The 19964-nt window shown below is 43.1% G+C and overlaps 1 pseudogene; it reads left to right on the forward strand.

The window, feature by feature from the left end:
- Window positions 1–4830: 4830 nt before the first annotated feature.
- Window positions 4831–4948, forward strand: LOC124614165 (annotated as a pseudogene).
- Window positions 4949–19964: the final 15016 nt, after the last annotated feature.

The following is a 19964-nucleotide window of genomic DNA, read 5'->3' on the forward strand; positions in this document are numbered from 1 at the left end:
ATATACTTAGTTTGTAAACAGTTAGCGTGCCGCGGTGGTTAAGGTAAATTGTGCATGACGAAATGGCGCTATTCAAAACCGGCGCTGAGGCAACTTCATTGAATCATGGGCCACAGATGAACGGTGGCTGCGGAGATATGTACAGGCGCATAGAAGTGCAGCTGTTGATCAGCTGAACACCGTGACGAACCAAGGGGCTGCCAACAGGCCTTGCCGTGTACAGCCCTGCAACAATCGTCGGAAGGGTCCAGGCTGGAGGAGGGAATGCTGTGGTCTGGAGAACGTCTTCGTTGCATTCCCTGGGTGATCCCATCATTCTGGAAGATGAGATAGATCAACAAAAGTGCTGTACCTCTCCTTGGGGAGATGGCACGATGGCATCTACCAGTAGAACAGGGTAATGTGTCAGACAGCTCACAGAGTACATTCGTTGTTCAGACAGTCCCAGGTTGAGTTTACTGTACGCTCCCGGCCACCAAACTCTCCGGATTTAAACCCAGTCGAGTGTCCGAGGGACTACCTGGACTGAACTATACGCGCTATGGATCCTCAACCGAGAAACCCAGCGCAACTGTTCACAGCGTCGACGTGGCTCCATATACCTGCCAGTACCTTCTAGAACTTCACCGAATCTCTTCCTGCATGTCGGCGCTCCAAAATGTGATTATTCTGACTTCTGATAGGTGGTCGTATTGATGTGACTGGACAGTGTAGTATCTAACATTGACCCTAATCCGAAGAAGTAATTTCCGAGAACGTAAATTTGGAGCATAGGATTGTGGAAAAGTAAATCGGAGAGTGTAAGAAACCGGAAGAGAGGAGAATTGAAGAGTCTGAGATGTGGTGCTGCAGATGGGTGTTGATAATTACATTCACTGATAAGAGCCGCGCGGAGTGCCCGTGCGGTATGAAGCGTCATGTCACGGACTGCTCGGCCCCTCCCGCCGGAGGTTCGAGTCCTCCCTCGGGCATTGGTCTGTGTTCAAATGGTTCTGAGCACTATGGGACTTAACATCTATGGTCATCAGTCCCCTAGAACTTAGAACTACTTAAGCCTAACTAACCTAAGGACATCACACAGCCGGCCGAAGTGGCCGTGCGGTTAAAGGCGCTGCAGTCTGGAACCGCGAGACCGCGTCGGTCGCAGGTTCGAATCCTGCCTCGGGCGTGGATGCTTGTGATGTCCTTAGGTTAGTTAGGTTTAACTAGTTCTAAGTTCTAGGGGACTAATGACCTCAGAAGTTGAGTCCCATAGTGCTCAGAGCCATTTGAACCATTTTGACATCACACAACACCCAGTCATCACGAGGCAGAGAAAATCCTGGGTGTGTGTGGTTGTTCTTAGCATAAGTTACTTTCAGTTAGTTTAAGTAGTGTGTAAGTCTAGGGACCGATGACCTCAGCAGTTTTGTCCGTTAATAACTCACACACATTTGAACATATTGAACATTTGACTGATAAGAATGAGGTTTTACGCAGAATCAGCAAGGAAAAGAACTTGTACCATGACCTCATGCGATCCTCTTACTTTCGCAGAGTTTTCTCTGTCCAAACGATATGCTTTGCGACGCGCTGGTTGGCGAGCGCCTCCTTGATGCGCGGGTCGAGGCGCTCTGCAGGGAGAAAGTAGTACGGAGCGAGTCTGCACGGGTCACCGCAGGGGATCAGTTGGCGCATGGTGTACTAGAGATGGGGGATGTGCTCTTGAACTAATTCATAGAGTTGAATCTTTCAAAGGAGTGAACAATCAGTGATTCAGAAAAAAAGAACGGTAGCTCCAAACGTTTCCTTTCCCACGGCAGAGAGAGAGAGAGAGAGAGAGAGAGAGACGGAGCATATCAGCAGCGCCTCTGCTGGTCAGAGCACAGTGCACGCCACACAACACAGCCAGCGCCGGCCTCTGCCCTGCTTCTACCTTGGCTGCCTGCATTGTGCAGTGCCCCATTGGATTTTGTGTTTCACATATGCCGTGCCGTCCATGTGCGTCGTCTTCCGCGCGCAGTGTCTGGCGCAGCTTAACTTCGCATCGCACTCTGTCGGCGATCGTTTCAGTCGCGCGTCTTGCCCTCTGGGCAGTTGATGCGAGCAACAGGACAGAGAGCCACCTAGCGGATAACATAGGAACTACTTGCAACAACCTGCTCGCAAGGGAACGGACGATTTGTTTCGGAGCGGGTGAGTTCACCGCTCCCCCCACCCTCGGAACTCGCCCGCTCAACGCTCACCCCACCGTCTCGACTCTAGCCAGAGCGTTGAGCAAAGCGACTCAGGTGTCACTCTGGTCTCTGCGGTCTCAGCTCACGCAGTAACACAGCTCGCGGCTCGACCCGCTCGACTCAGCGCCTCTGCATCGGAGTTCGTCCCTACTGGATATTGTTCTTCGTAGTAATACCGCTATGTATATTACATTATTATGTTATGTATACATCAATTGTTTTTATTTTATTTTTATTTGTTTAAACTGATTAGATTAGGTTCCTGATGACTCCTCTTACTATAGGATTTTTATTATGGACACTCGAATTTACGCTTTAATTACGAGCGAACCGATAAACGTATCGCAAAATGTGATACACCAATATTTTCCTTGTTTTATTCTGCGTAAGGCTATATACAGCACTTTCGTTTTACAGTCAAATTTATATTTTTTTTTCTTATTCTGGTACGGATTTTGCGATTTTAGGCGTCTTCGGAAGGAAACGTTCACTTTAAAAATATATGGCTTGCGATGAATTTGTATGAGGTTAATGAAATTTTAATACATTATAGCCAAATATATTGTTAATGTAAATCTCAAGTTACAACATTTTCTGATCACCCAAAAAACCACGATAGTGCAAAATAAATCAATAATCAAAAACTTTGTCATATCGTGGAAATTTCAATAAACAATACAAAATTCTTACTCATTATCTGTGTTACTTAAAAATAGGATCAAATAAGATCAAAATACAAGTGTAGTACTGGAAGAAACCAAGTTTAAAGGACAATGTGCCTTCCATTTATTTTCTATTGTAAATGAGTGGTGAGTCATGAAAAAGAGCTAATTCATTTCAGGGAGTGAACAGTTCTGATCCAATCTCTGAAAAGAACAGTTTTGCCCATCTCTATGGTGTACTGCTGTGCCGCACCGGTGTTGTCATTGCAGCGCCTGTTGCTGTTGGCGAGCGGAACTGGAGTGTGGCTGCGGTCGTCAGTAAACATACGCTCTGTTCAAGAGTCGTTCCGCCTCTGTGTTGTGACGAGACCCTCCGAGTTGGCCCGGCTTGTAGATCTACGGCAGCTCCCTGGATGGTGATTGTCCGGTGGATCGTTTTCAAACCGTAACTGCTCCGTGTGGCCACTCTGTTTCTTCTAAATCGCTTGAGCATTGAGTTTGCATCACTGCTAATCGCGAGTGGAATTAATTGATCTGTGCCCTGGTTGATTTTGCTACCAGTTCTTAGTTGCTGCTAATTGTGCCCGATATTCGGCGAATTTGTATCTTATTTGAGCGAATTGCTACTTTCGCTATTTGTCAATGAATTCCTCGCCTGCGTGGTATAGGTTAAGTTTCAGCTTAAGCTGGATTTTGCTGTGTCACTTTCTGCCTATGGGCTGGCTCTGAACACTATGGGACTTAACTTCTGAGGTCATCAGTCCCCTAGAACTTAGAACCACTTAAACCTAACTAACCTAAGGACATCACACACATCCGCGCCCGAGGCAGGATTCGAACCTGCGACCGTAGCGGTCGTGCGGTTCCAGACTGTAGCACCTAGAACCGCTTGGCCACTCCAGCCGGCCTGCCTGTGGGCGGTTGTAACTTATTGAAGACCTTGTGCTGTCAAAGGGCGGTATTCTTAATAGTTAAAACAGTGTGCAAGTGTTCGTAATTTACAAGGTCAAAATCCAGAATGGCTCTGCAGATTACTTTTGTTAAATTTTATTTTGATTCAAGCTGTCGTAAACGTAGAATTAACATCAACTATAGATGCAGTTTATTACGCAATAACGAATTTAAGAAACTTTGTGCCGAATCTTATCTCTATTTGTTTTCTACACTGATGAGTCTGTATTTTATCGCTGTGGTGGTTTGTTTAAGTGAATTGTTTATTATGTTGGTACTGTGTGTGATATAGAAGCTATTGTCAGTGTACAGTCCGGTGGGGTCTCGCGCACGAAATTCAGACGAGCGGCCGATATTGAGTGCCAACCGTCAGTAGTGTGCCAGTTTTGTACTCCTTTCAGGCTGCTGCATGAAGTAATGATCACCCGATATATGTTGTTATGCTTTTCTCTGTAAGCTCTGGCTCTGAGCGCTATGGGACTTAACATCTGAGGTCATCAGTTCCCTAGAACTTAGAACTACTTAAACCTAACTAACCTAAGAACGTCACACACATCCACGCCCGAGGCAGGATTCGAACCTGCGACCTTGGCGGTTGCGCGGTTCCAGACTGAAGCGCCTAGAACCGCTCGGCCACTCCGACTGGCTCTCTGTAAGTTTCACACTTTGTGGTTATTAATCGGGTTACCCAATTTTGAGACTTTTGCTGCTAAGACAACTTACATTTGAATAGTTCGAAACCTCACAGATTGCTATAAACTGTGTTACCGTATCGACGTTTGTAAGGGACGATCATCTTCCCTGGGTCAAAATTCGTGCATTCAACTTAAATTAGTGGTTAAGTTATTTTTAAAAAAGTTAACTGTGAAGTTAATTCTATATAGCAGTAATACTACATATATTGAAGTCATGCGCCGTAAGGCTGTTTATCTTGCACACTTTCCAGAACTGTGTGAATAGGCAGCAATTTTCTTTAAATTTTGTTTTAATTAATTCTGTTGGGCAACGGCATTACCGCAGTGGATACACCGGTTCCCGTGAGATCACCGACGTTAAGCGCTGTCGGACGTGGTCAGCACTTGGATGGGTGACCATCCGGGCCGCCATGCGCTGTTGCCATTTTTCGCGGTGCACTCAGCCTCGTGATGCCAATTGAGGAGCTACTCGACCGAATAGTAGCGGCTTCGGTCAAGAATACCATCATAACGACCGGGACAGTGGTGTGCTGACCCCACGCCCCTCCTATCCGCATCCTCCACTGAGGTCCCGGTAGGCCACTCGTGGCCTGAAGACGGAGTGCTGTTTTTTTTGCTTATGATAGTATTTTTCTGTAACTGTGTTGTTACCAGTGTTTGCATCTTGGTTTCGTCAAATAAACCTTTTTTTTTTTTTTTTTTTTTTTTTTTTTTTTTTTTTTTTTTTTTTTTTTTTTTTTTTACTGTATCCTCAAATTGTGGTTCAGCATTCCACTCCAGCAACCCTGTACCCTGCTCCCTACCTTATCAGGACAGGGGAAAAATGCTCTCAATAAGAAGGGAGAAGATCAGAGAACGGGTTTTAAGGCATGAAGGAATAACTTCCTTAGTACTAGAGGGAGCTATACAGGAAAAGACAGAGATTGGAATATGTAGAACAAATAATCGAGAACGTTGGGTACAAAAGCACTCTTGGCACAGTGAAAGAATCCTTGGCAGGCCACCTCAGACCACTCAGAAGACTGATGACAGAAAATTTCAGACCCACATCTCTTTTGACGTCCAAAAATATTCGACGTCTGTCTCTCAAAGAGGTCTCGAAAAGCGTATTCGTCAAGACCAGTTCGCGCAAAGCACATAATTAATTATCTTAACCTATACTGCTCTCATTTTACTTACCAAGATCGGACTTTGTTATTTTCTGTTTCTTGGCTTCATAAAGAACGCTTCCAGTTTCTGAATATGATTAAATCATAATTCCTTTTCATACATTTTATGAGTCAATTAATGTTGTCATACTATTCGTCAATTTCAGTTTCATTCGAATCTATGAGTTCATGAGTACCTGTACGATTACAGTATCAGTTCGATAACCATTCAATTCCACCACCAATTCCCCTTCTGTTTTTGCTAATTACCCTTTGCTCTTTCGCCAATTTACCTATTCATTATTATTCCTGCTCCTGCTCTGCTCTGCCACTAACTGAAGTAGTGTGAATAATTCTACGATCCCCACTGTTAAATTCTAGCATTTCTGGCCATCACATCTCGCAGATTCCTTAAATATACATCCACATTATTTTTTTTTATTCCTTTAGTTTTTCTAATTTCTCACACTGCCTTATCGTTCAGACTTGCCATGTGCCTACGCTAATTAGAATTCTGTGCTTGTCCAATAGTTCCTCCGAAGTTGTCCCACAGACTCGGAAGGGGGACTATTTTATTTCTAGAATACGATACTCGGGTGGTGCCACCATGACATTTTTAGTAGAGAATGGCGTGTTCTCGGGGAAGTAAATGTGGTGTCTTACTGTCTGCCTTTCACACCACGGTACTGCAGCTATTAAAGTCATCCCAACCATTCTATAGTTGACATACCAGTCTTATTGATTACCGTTAACTGTGGCACTTGAATACTGATGACACTGTCTCACTAAAAGCAAAACACATTTGCCAATACACATGTGGCGCAACATAAACCGTAAGTATTTTGTGCGTAGCAGAGACATATTGTAAAGAAACTACTACATAATTATCGGTGAGGGGTCGATATGGCAAGAACAGAAAATTGCAACAGGTAGGAATTTTTATTAAAAATTAGGAAATATTCCAGCGCTATAACAATGAAGGATGTTATTTAACTAACACATAGATGTAAAGCGAATATTCATTTATTTACCGTGAGCTCTATGCCTATATGAAAATGAATAATACATTATACATGGATTGATATCAAATGTAGGCAGGAATAGTATGGGTGAAAAAAAGCTTTTGCTTCCCCGTACCGTTGATAACACTACCTTTCAAGCGCCTATAATTATCTGCTTATGGCGTTATAAGTCAAACACGAGTTGACGATACAAATAAATAACAGTAGAACATACACAATTTGTGTATCCATTTATGAGGACCTCGTGAGGTAATTCATCACACATACATGACACTACTGTCCAGTTGCTTTGGATATTTTAACGTGATCTTTAATTGAGAAATTGTTTAAGAGAGAAGAACAAACAGAAATAGTCCGAATATTATGAAAATGATGATGCAAAAATGTTTGTTAAGTAGTATACTGACCTATTTGTCTTAAAGATCAGTTTTCATTTTTCCGAGTTGATAGCGGAATTATCCAGAACATCCTGTTGGTAGCTAATCAAAGTCAGTTATATCGTGCTGAAAATGGATAGACTGTAGCTTTAATAAAATCTGAATTTTCTGCTGCCTGGAAAATCATGTAGAGCCATATTGTTGGTCAGTAGAAGATTCCTATTAACCGCAATCTTGTTGCTTAGGATGCATCAATATCACTTTCACATAACTGTCTATAACACAAATAGCTTGCCCATATATCCTCACATATCGTCCAACATACACTGAAGCTCCAAAGAAAATTGTATACGCATGTGTACTCAAATACAGAGATACGTAAACAGGCAAAATACGGCGCTGCGGTCGGCAACGCCTACATAATACAACAAGTGTCAAGTTGTTAGATCAATTACTGCAAGAAAGGCACCAACGACGACTGAAGAGAATCGTTCGACGTGACAGAAGTGCAACCCTTCTGCTGCAGATTTCAATGCTGAGCCATCGACGTGCGAACCATTCAACGAAACATCATCGATATGGGCTTATGAAGCCCAAGGGCCACTCGTGTATCCTTGATGACTGCACGAACCAAATCTTTACGCCTCGCCTGGACCCGTCAACATCGACATTGGACTGTTGATGGTTGGAAACATGTTGCCTGGTCGGATGAACCTCGTTTGAAATTGTATCGAGCGGATGAACGTGTATGGGTATGGGTATGGAGAAACCTCATGAATCCATGGACCCTGCATGTGGGCAGGGGGCTGTTAAAGCCGGTGGAGGCTCTGTAATAAAGTGGGGCGTGTGCGTGGGAGTTATGTGAGACCCATGATACGTCTAGATACGTCTCCGACAGGTGACGAGTACGTAAACATCCTGTTTGATCACCTGCATCCATTCATGTCCATTGTGCATTCCGATGGACTGGGCAATTCCAGCAGGGAATGCGACACCCCACACGTCCAGAATTGCTACAGAGTGGCTCCAGGAACAGTGTTCTGAGTTTAAACACTTCCGCTGGCCACCAAACTCCCCAGACATGAACATTAATGAGCATATCTGGGATTCCTTACAACGTACTGTTCAGGAGAGATCTCCGCCATCTCGTACTCTTACAGATTTATGGAAAATCCTGGCAGGATTCGTGATGTCAATTAACTCCAACACTACTTCAGGCATTAGTCGAGTCCATGCCACGTCGTGTTGTGGTGCTTCTGCGTGCTCACGGGGACCCTACACGATATTAGGCAGGTTTACCAGTTTCTCCGACTCTTCGGTGTAATATTGGCAACCAGTTTACGTTTGAAGTAGAAACCATTTACAGTGGGAGTGAGTAGATCAAATATTATTATCATCAAACATTTATGGCTTTAAGGCCTCCGTCAACGATTAATTGTGTTCAGAAAATCGCTCTTATCTAGCTACGGATTTCCAAACATGCCTGTACACGTAAAAAAAATGTTTTTCAATGAAACCTCACTTTAGAAGCAGACGCCGTTCTTGTTCGTATTTAGACAGCAGTGAGAATGTTCTCAAAGCAGGCGAAGCAGTCCTAGGTTTGACTTCCGTGCTACGTTTAAAGAAGAAGAAGAAGAAGAAGAAGAATGACAATTCAGTAAAATATCACCGTGCGAACATACAGCCTATATTGCCGTGAAGAACCAGAGAACTTCCATTTCTTTTATTTCATTGCACTCCCGCTTGTATCTTATGCGTAAAATGTTGATTTTGTTCGTAGCCTCTTCCTGCGTAAGACATGGCTGAGAAAGATGTGAACCTCTACCATTTTGATCACTGTCAAACTGTTTTGTTTTATCTTTAGCCGTAGTTTCCACAATTATTGAAACTCACGATACATTGAGATAAATTGTAGTAATACAATTTTTCACTAAACATATGCGACATATCGTCGACACATACAACGTTCGCTATCTTGCTAAGCTTCCTGTCAATCAAAACTTCTCGCAAACACGTCAAGCACGATCTATGCTTGACAAACACGTCAAACAGCACTATATCGTCAAATATTCGGCAAGCATACTCAAGTTTGACAAAAGTTTAATCGTTTACAAAGGCCTCTGAGAACAAATTCAAACCCTTACCATAAAACCGGGTGACATTTATTCAAAAAGTTCACCGAAACATATCCTCTGTATTTTCTTTAGTTTCTACATTCCAAATATCATCGGATATTATTTTCCTCATGCAATATATCTGGCTTTTTCTTCAAAAATAATTTTCATTAAAAAGTTGTATCTATTTACGTTCTTATTTATTCACAGTGTAGACTTTTTCCTTGCCCAGGTATGATAAAACATAAATGCCTTCTTGCTTTCACGTATTTCGTCTCTCTTTCGGAAGAACATCCGTATGAAAATTTCAAGTCCCAGTGCAGTTTTTGTAATGTGTCACGAGAAGGAAGCAAACAGTAAAACAAAGATTAAGTAGAAATAAGTGCATAACGTCCATTACTATAACCAGAGAGCTCGAGGTGAGAATGCTTTAAACACAGAACACCAAACTATCAGAAGTGCGAGGTCCATGTTACGATACGGAAACAGAGATGATATTATGCACAGGCTCGTGACACGCAACCACGAAGACGATTTCGGACAAACAGGAGCTCGTGTAAAACGGGCTTTACACCAAGATCACCAGTGAGCTCAATACTAAACTGGAGAGAGTACTCAAATGGCCTTTGCCTAGAAACCGTAACGTTCTTTGGTGGTGCCGCTGTATTGTAAAGGGGCTTTCGTATAGTTTTACTGCTAGAGTGATTCTGAAGGAGTCTGCCCCTTAAAAAATGGCAAAAAATTGTGAGTATATGAATGCAGTAGTAGATAGACTAGACGACGTAACATTCAGTTTCACATGTAAGTTACGTATGCTTGGCCTGCCCGGTTAGCCGAGCGGTTTAACGCACGTCTCACCGGAGTGGAGAGGAGCGCCTGGTCCCCGGCACAAATCCGCCCGGCGGACTTGCGTCGAGGTCCGGTGAGCCGGCCAGTCTGTGGATGGTTTTTAGGAAGTTTTCCATATGCCTCGGCGAATACGGCCTGGTTCCTCTTATTCCGCCTCAGTTACACTATGTCGGCGATTGCACAATAACCCTGGGTTCGGTGTGGGGCGGCGGAGGGGTGGAGTGGACTGCGGTAGTCGTCGTGGGGTTGTGGACCACTCCGGTTGCGGCGGGGACGGAGCCTCTCCGTCTTTTCTAGGCCCCCGGTTCACATTCAATACAATACGTATGCTTTTATGTAATGGAAAGAAAATCGTATTTGAAATACGTAAATATTGCTACAAAAACATGTAAAGTCTTTTCAGGTTTCCTCACTCGCGACCAGAACATAAAGAAATGCATGTATGCAGTACGAAAGGTCTCTGTCAAAATACAGCATCATTTACGGCAATGGTTTTTCAAATGACAGCTTTGTGTTTCGATCAGGAACTTATATACTGCCGCTAAAAGATGGTGCTGTCCCGAGCACATTCAGCTTTTCCTGTAAAACTGCAACTGAAAATCGAGCAGCGAAGACAAATGGTTAGGAATACACCAACAGTTTCTGAGGTGAAATTGTCTATTTAACTAGCAACAAGGATACGTATTGCGATTCGTGCATCTTTATGCAGTTGAGATAGCTCGTAAATATTGCTGATGGGTTGTTTTAATTTGGTTTTAGGAAATGAATGAAATCCAAACTAATACTTTGTGTGCACGCGATGTCGCTAGTGATGCTAAATGAATGCCGGTGTTCAGACTGAAGTATCTCACAGAATTGTGGTCCTTAAGAAGAACGTGAGAATGCTGCAGACGAAGTTTAATGGTGTCAAAAAAAGGTGGAAACCACGGAAGAGTTAATTGCATTGCTGCATGTCTAAATGACAATTTCTAAAGTGTACTTCAAGAACATTTTAGCTGTTAAACTTAGATTTTTTGTTACTCAATTGAAAACAAATGGCGCTAAATAACAATCCAGATACTATAGTGAATTAGCTAAACAATTCGCCCTTATTCTTCTCTAGTGACATTTACTTTGAACTCAGTGTTTTTTGTGAGAGATTTATTACTTCTGTGTGTGATTATTTGGTGAACAAGCCATTGTTTTTGGTAAGGTTCATACGCTAGTATCTACAGTTGATTGTGAAAACGCGTTTGAATCTCAATTAATACAATGGGTTGCTACTGTGCATCTTCATAATAGGTTAAAAGCACCCACAAAGAAAGTAACAGCTGCTGCAGAGAGCAGCTATTATGGTATGAGATAAATATTAGCCAAGCTGACAATGTGTGGCAAGTTGTGAATATATATCGAATGAAACAAAATAAAAAATAATAAATGTGATATTTTCCTGTTCCTTTCTCAAAATTCTTGTCTGCAAATGGGTAAGATAACAGCTTGTTATGTCAATCACATTTATGTTAAAGCCTTTTTTTCCTCTCTAGCGAGTTTACCTGGAATGAGGAACACAGCAATATTTAGCACTTCTGTTGCCTAACGATGTATACAGAACTTTTTCTTCTCGTTCCGCAAAGAGAGAAAAGCATTTTGCATCACGTGATTTATTGCCGGGAAGTTCGCTACCCATCTGGTGAGGTAAATACACAGATGCAAGAAAAAAATCTCTACACCAAGAAGGAGTTGTGCGACATAAACGGAAGTTGGTACTCGTGTGTTTATATCCGAGAGGTAATGTCTATTCCACTTTCGCGCCAGTCGCATCTGAGTGGCGCTAGCAGCGCCGCTGTGAGGATGTAAATCAGTTTTTGAAACTTCCTGGCAGATTAAAACTATGTGCCGGACCGAGACTCGAACCCGGGACCTTTGCCTTTCGCGGGCAAGTGCTCTACCAACTGAGCTACCCAAACACGACTCACGCCCCGTCCTCACAGTTCTACTTCTGCCAGTACCTCGTCTCCTACCTTCCAAACTTTACAGAAGCTCTCCTGCGAACCTTGCAGAACTAGCACTTCTGAAAGAAAGGATATTGCGGAGACATGGCTTGGCCATAGCCACAGCCTGGGGGATGTTTCCAGAATGAGATTTTTACTCTGAAGCGGAGTGTGCGCTGATATGAAACTTCCTGGCAGATTAAAACTGTGTGCCGACCCGAGACTCGAACAAGGTTCGCAGGAGAGCTTCTGTAAAGTTTGGAAGGTAGGAGACGAGGTACTGGCAGAAGTAAAGCTGTGAGGATGGGGCGTGAGTCGTGCTTGGGTAGCTCAGTTGGTAGAGCACTTACCCGCGAAAGGCAAAGGTCCCGAGTTCGAGTCTCGGTCCGGCACACAGTTTTAATCTGCCAGGAAGGTTCATATCAGCGCACACTCCGCTGCAGAGTGAAAATCTCATTCTGGAAATCAGTTTTTCTTTAAATACACGCTGTAATTGTCGTGAGCGTTAGTTACCTATGAGATTGGACGTAGTGTTAGTCAAGAATACCTTTAAGGCGACGAACCTCACTGGGTTTGAACGAGGCCGTGTAATAGGCCTACTAGAAGCTGAAAGTTCCTTCTGCGATATTGCGGAATGACTTGGCAGGAATGCAGCCACTGTCCTGATTGTTAGCAGGGTGGACACGAGAATGCACGGTCGCAAGAAGAGTGGGTTCCGGACGGCAACATAGAACTACATCGAGGGAAGACCATCATGCTAGCGTATGGCTCTGGAGCTTCGTACTGCAGCTGCAGCAGCAGTTTGAGCAGCAGTTGACACCACAGTGACGGAACAAACTATTGCAATTCGATTATTTCAAGGACAGCTGCGAGCAAGAAGCCCTGTACAGGGCATCCCACTGACCCAAACGATCAGCCATTTATGACTTCAGTGGTGTCAAGCGAGAGATCAATGGAGGGCAGGATGGAGGTCCGTGTTATCTGATGAAAACTGGTTCTGCCTCGGTGCCAGTGATGGCCTTGTGTTAGTTGGAAGGAGGCCAATTGAGGGTTTGCAACCAGCCTGTTTGTGTGCTAGACACACTGGACCTAACCTGGAGTTATGGTATTGGGTACGATTTCGTATAACAGCAGGGACACCCTCGTGGTTATCACATACACTCCGACTGCGAATATGTACGTCAGTCTGGTGATTCGATTTGCTGAGTTGTCATTCGTGAACAGCATTCCAGAGGGTCTTTCCCAACAGGATAAAGCTCGCCCACATAACGTAATTGTTACCCAACATACTCTACAGTGTGTCGACTTGTTGCCTTGGCCTGCTCGATCACCACACCTCTCTCCGGTCGAGCATGTATGGGACATCATAGGACGGTAACTCCAGCGTCATCCACAAACAACATTAACTGTCCCTGTATTAATAGACCAAGTGCAACAGGCACGGAAAAAGCACATACGGACATGAGGCACCTGCACAATACAATGTATGCACGTTTGCATGCTTGCATCAAACATTCAGGCAGCTACACTGGTTACTCCACACTAATTTTTTTGTATTGCAGTTTTTTTTTGGCGTCAGTGTGTAGAAAGAACTTTTTTATTTCAATGTTTTACTCATTTTATGTAGCTATATAGTCTCGTCATTCAGGAAATAAAATGCTAAAGTGAAAATAAAATATCTCCTACACAGAAGTAAGAATTTGAGAATAACAATTATGTATGTAAACAGAGCAGAATAACTGCGAAATTGATCTTACAGGGAAGAGTTACCAGATACAAAGCAGTAAACTATTAAGTAGTTTTGTCATATGATGACATGCTGAAGAGTGTGGCTGTTATTTGAAGATAAATGTTGATGGTGTTGGGACAGCAACCGGCCACAAATTTACTTTCAGTTCCTTTATTCAAAGGGTGCCGTTACCGGTTTCGAATCGTTATAATTCATCTTCAGACGGTTTCCATGCTTTCCTTACAACATGTGGTGAGTTTTTTTTTTCAGATTAATTGTCGTGAAATGTCGGTTTGGAGTGTTTGTTTTCATAACATTCGTCCAACAGATGTGAATACATTCCCACTGCATTCTTATCTTCGCAAACGTAAATTTTCCTCACTAAACAATTTAGATTTGTCACAGAAAATATTACTACCACGCACCACATGTTTTGATACATACAAAGTATACTTTGTATGTATCAGAACATGTGGTGTGTGGTAGAAATACATACAAAGTATACTTTGTATGTATCAAAACATGTGGTGCGTGGTAGAAATCTTTTCTGTGACAAATCTAAAGTGTTCAGTGAGAAAAATATACGTGTGGAACGATAAGAATGCAGTGGGAATGTATTCACATCTGTTGGACGAATGTTATGAAAACAAACACTCCAAACCGACATTTCACGACAATTAATCTGTGGAAAAAACGCACCACATGTTGTAAGGAAAGTATGGAAACCATCTGAATGGTTCAAATGGCTCTGAGCACTATGGGACATAACATCTGTGGTCATCAGTCCCCTAGAACTTAGAACTACTTAAACTTAACTAACCTAAGGACATGACACACATCCATGCCCGAGGCAGGATTCGAACCTGCGACCGTAGCGGTCACGCGGTTCCAGACGGAAGCGCCTAGAACCGCACGGCCACACCGGCCGGCAAAACCATCTGAAGATGAATCATAACAATTCGAAACCGGCAACGGCAACCTTTGAATAAAGGAACTGAAAGTAAATTTGTGGCTGGTTGCTGCCCCAACACCATCAAATACTAAGTTAACCCAGACAGCGTCGCATAATAACTATATATCAAAATTGTATTTCTCCTGAATAGTAGGACAATTTGACAGCTTGCCCCAGTTAACAGGGCAATTGTGATGTCAGGCCTTATGGCTTTGCTTCTTGTAGTAGTCTCTCCCGTTTGGTATTGAGTTCACTGCAAGATACCTCTAGCGCCGAAATGGAAAGCTTGAAATATTGCAACGCTTGCCTTTTACTGGCAGGAGCTATAATATCCGAGTCTGAGAAGGAGCAGATCTCTCCGTCGGCGAGTAGAGAGAAGGCTTGACGCCGGGGCAGCCCTTTGTGTTGAGTTGGGGTCGGGGTGGTCAGTGCCGTTATTTTTCTGTCAGGCCTACCTGGGAGGCCTCTAATCCCTGGAAGGACCGGCGCCTGCCTCAAACGGCTCTACCGCAGCGCGAACACCTTCCGGGTGGTCGCCGAAGGGATAGAGATACAGTGGACGCGCGGCACAGCAAAATGAACAACCCTCTGCAATGTTTTATGGCGTCACGACAAAGGGGCGTGGTGCAGAATGGCCGTAGGTAATGTGCAAAGTAACTACGTAATAACGTTCAACTGTTAATGTTCAGTAACAACAGCTAGAAAAAAAAGGCCTCGTTGAGAGCGGACGCACAGTTGTTATTCATCTTCTCTCGACAGTATCTGTTACATTACTATAAATACTGTAGTCCCAAACGATCAGTTGTACGACATTGGCAGTGAGAAGGCACAACGTGGATGTATCACTTTAAGACCACATTCACGTGTGTTTTAATACACCCTTTTCTACACGAAATGTATATAAAATATACGGAGTGTTCAAATAGTCTCTCCGCAGTGCCGTATGATTGTTAGCCGCGCGTGCCGTATGCCGCAGTGAATATACCGAAATGAAACTCAGTGAAATGCAAGTTATTAATTATAATGTTACTTATAATCCGTCTTGATTGCAAATTTTTTTATTCATATGACCGGTTTCGGTTCATTCAGAACCATCATCAGATCTGATATTTCAGTTACAGGAGTAACCCGTCCAAATCCAGCAACTTTCACATGCTGTGAAATATCAGATCTGAAGATGGTTCTGAATGAACCGAAACCGGTCATATGAATAAAAAAAATTTGCAATCAAGACGGATTATAAGTAACATTATAAAATCACTGATTGCTGTTATCCCATCAGACATTATGTCTGTTTTTGCAAAGTTATTAATTTATTGAATATTCATTGTTACTTACAAATCTTCACATTAAATGTTGAAAGCGTCCGTCCTGTTGTTGAATACACAATTCAATTTGTCTAATCATGTTTCCAAACACAAGCTGTAACATTTCTTCTGTACCAGTAGCAGTGAAAGTGGATATTGCAGTTTTCAATTCATCGATGGATTTTGGACGGTTTTTATAGACAGTTACTTTCGCTGCACCCCAGAAGAAAAAGTCAGATGATCTTAGGTCAGGCGATCGTGGAGGCCAAAGACCCTGTGAAATTATGCGATCACCAAAAACATCAGCAAGCAGTGACGTTGAAACGCGAGCTGTATGCGCGGTTGCACCATCTTCGTGAAAATAACCATTCAGAGTTTCACTTAACACAAGTTCTATGAATGGGTACAGAATATCACTGCAGTATCGCTGTACGTTTATTGTTTCGTTGAAAAACATGGGACCCACAATCCGACGTCTAGAAACTGCAATCCTAACTCCTATTTTCACAGAATGAAGTGGTTCCTCGTGAGTGCACAATGGATTTGCAGCATTCCACATACGAGAATTTTGCGAGCTCATGTATCCGGATAAATGAAATCACGCCTCGTCAGTGAAAAACGTTTAATTAAGAATATCCCTTCCATTTTGTTGAACGAAATTTTTGAACCATTGACAATAATGCAGTCTCTTGGCATGATCAGTATTTTTCAGTTCTTGCACGCCTATCACTTTTTATGGGAAAAGTTCTAATTTTTTCCTTATAGCTGTGTGCGACTTTCCGACACTAACATTGGTTTCCTGGGCGAGTTTTCTTACTGACTTGTTCAGACTCATGGACATTTTATCAGAAATATCAAGTAGTTTATCCTCAGACAAAACGCTAGGATGACCACTTTTCGGTGCATCTGTCACTGAATCCGTACTTCGAAATTTGTTAATCAAATCTCGCACAGTATCGCGATGTGGGAGTGTTGTCTCTGGGAAAACTGAATTAAATGTTTGACGAACTGAAACTGTGTATTTACCGCCAGCTTTGAACACTTATTCGACTAAAACACACGTTCTTCAATGGTTAGCATTTTAACAGTGTCAAAAACGAAACAAACGAACAAAGGAACTAAACTTAAATGTTCACGTCAACACGTAACAACACACACCAACGATACTACTGACGCTGGCTGAGACAAACGAAACAGTAAAATGTTGGGAGAGTCCACTTGAAGGGAAGTAACCCAGGCAGGCGAACAATCATACGGCACGCGCGTCTAACAATCGCACGGCACTGCGGAGAGACTTTTCGAACACCCCGTAGAAAAATACCGAAATATGTCGGAGACATGTGTAATCCACAATTTTCAGAGAGAAGCGCTCTAAAAAAATGTTTAATAAAACGTAAATTGTATGTAGCATGTGATTAAGATACGTTTTAATTTCAAATAAACTCTGTGTGAAATGAGAAATTACGATTCACAGACCATATACATTAGCATCTAAGTCGCCCTGCCAGTCGAATGTGCGACGTCGTTAGCTGCTCGTCGGTGTATGAAGCTAAGGCACTATTCGGCTAAACATTTTCTTCCTAAAACAGTACACCGTCTGCTTACCAAACAGATCCAACTTCTGCAACATGAATATCCATGAACATTTGCAAACCAAAATTCAGTATCATAGAGTACATAAGATATAAAAGGGCAGTGCACTGGCCGAGCTGTTATTTGCATGCAGGTGATTCATGTGGAATTGGTCACGACGTGATTATGGCTGCACGACGGGACTTGGCAGACTTTGAACGCGGAATGGTAGTTGGAGCTAGACCCATGGGACATACATTTTGGAAGTCGTTAGAGAATTCAATATTCCGAGATCCACAGTATGAAGGGTGGGCCGAGAATACCAAACTCCAAAAATTACCCCTCACCACGGGCAATGCAGTAGCCGACAGCCTTCACTTAACGGCCGAGAGCAGTGGCTTTTGGGTAGAATTGTCATTGCTAACAGACAAGCAACTCTGCGTGGAATAACCACTGCCTTTGCTAGCAGCGAGAAATCGCCTGCAGCGGCTCTCCTGGGCTCGTGACCATACCATTTGGATCCTAGACCTCTGGAAAACCGCGGCCTGGTCGTGTGAATCCAGATTTCAGTTGGTAAGAGCTGGTGGTGGGGTTCCAATGTGGCGCAAACGCTACGAAGTCATAAGCCATGGAACCAAGTTTTCAACAAGCCACTGCGCAAGCTAGTGGTGGCTCCATAATGGCGTGTGCTTAGTTCGCGTGGAATGGACTGGATCCTCTGATCTATGTGTAGACCATTTGGAGCTATTCATGGACTTTATGTTCCCAAACAGCAGTGCACCATGTCACTTGCGGACAACTGTTCGAGATTGGTTAGTGGTACATTCTGGAAATTTCGAGTGAATTGTTTGGCCACCCAGTCCGCCCGACATGAATCCCATCGAACATTTACGGGACATAATCGAGAGGCCAGTTTGTGCACAAAATCGTGCACCGGCAACACTTTCACAATTATGGACGACTATAGAGGCAGCATGGCTCAATATTTCTTCAGGGGACTTCCAACGACTTGTTGAGTCCATGCCGTTTCGAGTTGCTGCACTATGTCTAGCAAAATGAGTTACCTGTTGACTTTTGTCACCTCCGTATATACTTGAACTAAATTTAACAGAAATCTGCAAAGCCAGTTACTGGAGTAAGGCCTGTTGCCTAAGTGGATTGGGAAGACCAAAAATTTGGGGCATCACCCATACAAAATAAGGGATCCATTGAGGTACCAAGGAATCGCCAGTTTGGCAGCGGAAATGGGGGAGAGGGATGATGGATGTAAAAATTGTAGGGAGTCCAAGCGTTCAGTACAGCAAGCAGCTTCAAATGGATGTAGATTGCCGTAGTTATGAAGAAATGGAGACTTGAACAGGCTAGACTAATGTGGTGAACTACATGAAACAAGTCTTCGAACTAAAGACCACAACAACGGCAGCAACAACTACTTGCCTATTGCAGTTGTCAGAAACTGTCACTGTTTTAAAATACTTACACAAAATGATTCCCCATACCTAAAATCCAGCAACGAAGTCTTCAATCAGAACAAAAATTTTGCTTCTGAAGTGTTGGAAATGTTACAGACGATACTGAAAGGCTTTGACAAAACTCTCAGTTGTCTAGAAATTCTGGGACTATCGTATGACATAAGATGTATGGCAAAGAGCACTTAGATGAAACGCGTTTTTCAGCACAAGTGAACAAATTCATAAATGTACACAATATAAACAACTTACAGAACATATGAAAAAATATGTAAACTAATTTTCAACTTTTGTACAGATTTGGAAGTGTTTTATACTATGAGCCCACGGGAGACGTAATTCCCAAAGCCAGTATCGTAATTCCGTGATTTACAAAATCATATACCAACTCTTTCGCTTTCAAAAAACTGCTAAATGACTATATAAAATATACCGTCTAATGGTTCAGACTGTCACCACATGAGCGCTAAATAACATGCCTCAGCCGCATCACGCTACCTGATCGAAAGTATCTGGACCTCCATTAGCTGACTTGTATGGGGTGTGCCCACGGTTTAAGGGTTGAATGTCTATTGATGCACGCCAGCCATTTCTTCTTCATTCTCCCTGGTATTGATGTGACTGCGAAGTGGAAACGCGTTTTTCAGCACAAGTGAACAAATATATAAATGTACACAATACAAACAAACTTACAGAACATATGAAAATCAAGACCTCGTGAACTGAGATGCAGGGATTGACGAGCATTGCTTAGGTTAGTTGTAGAAAATCGCATGAAATCAGCATAAGGAATCACTCGTGAGTTACGAAGTGCTGCCAGCAGTCCAGTTAGCACAAAGACTGTGCGCTGGAAGTTAAATACGGTGGTCGAGCAGCTCCTCATAAGCGACATATTTCTGAAGTCATGACCGAGCGGCACATGAGCGACGCC

This window comes from Schistocerca americana, chromosome 4 (assembly GCF_021461395.2).
Source record: "Schistocerca americana isolate TAMUIC-IGC-003095 chromosome 4, iqSchAmer2.1, whole genome shotgun sequence".
NCBI lineage: Eukaryota > Metazoa > Arthropoda > Insecta > Orthoptera > Acrididae > Schistocerca > Schistocerca americana.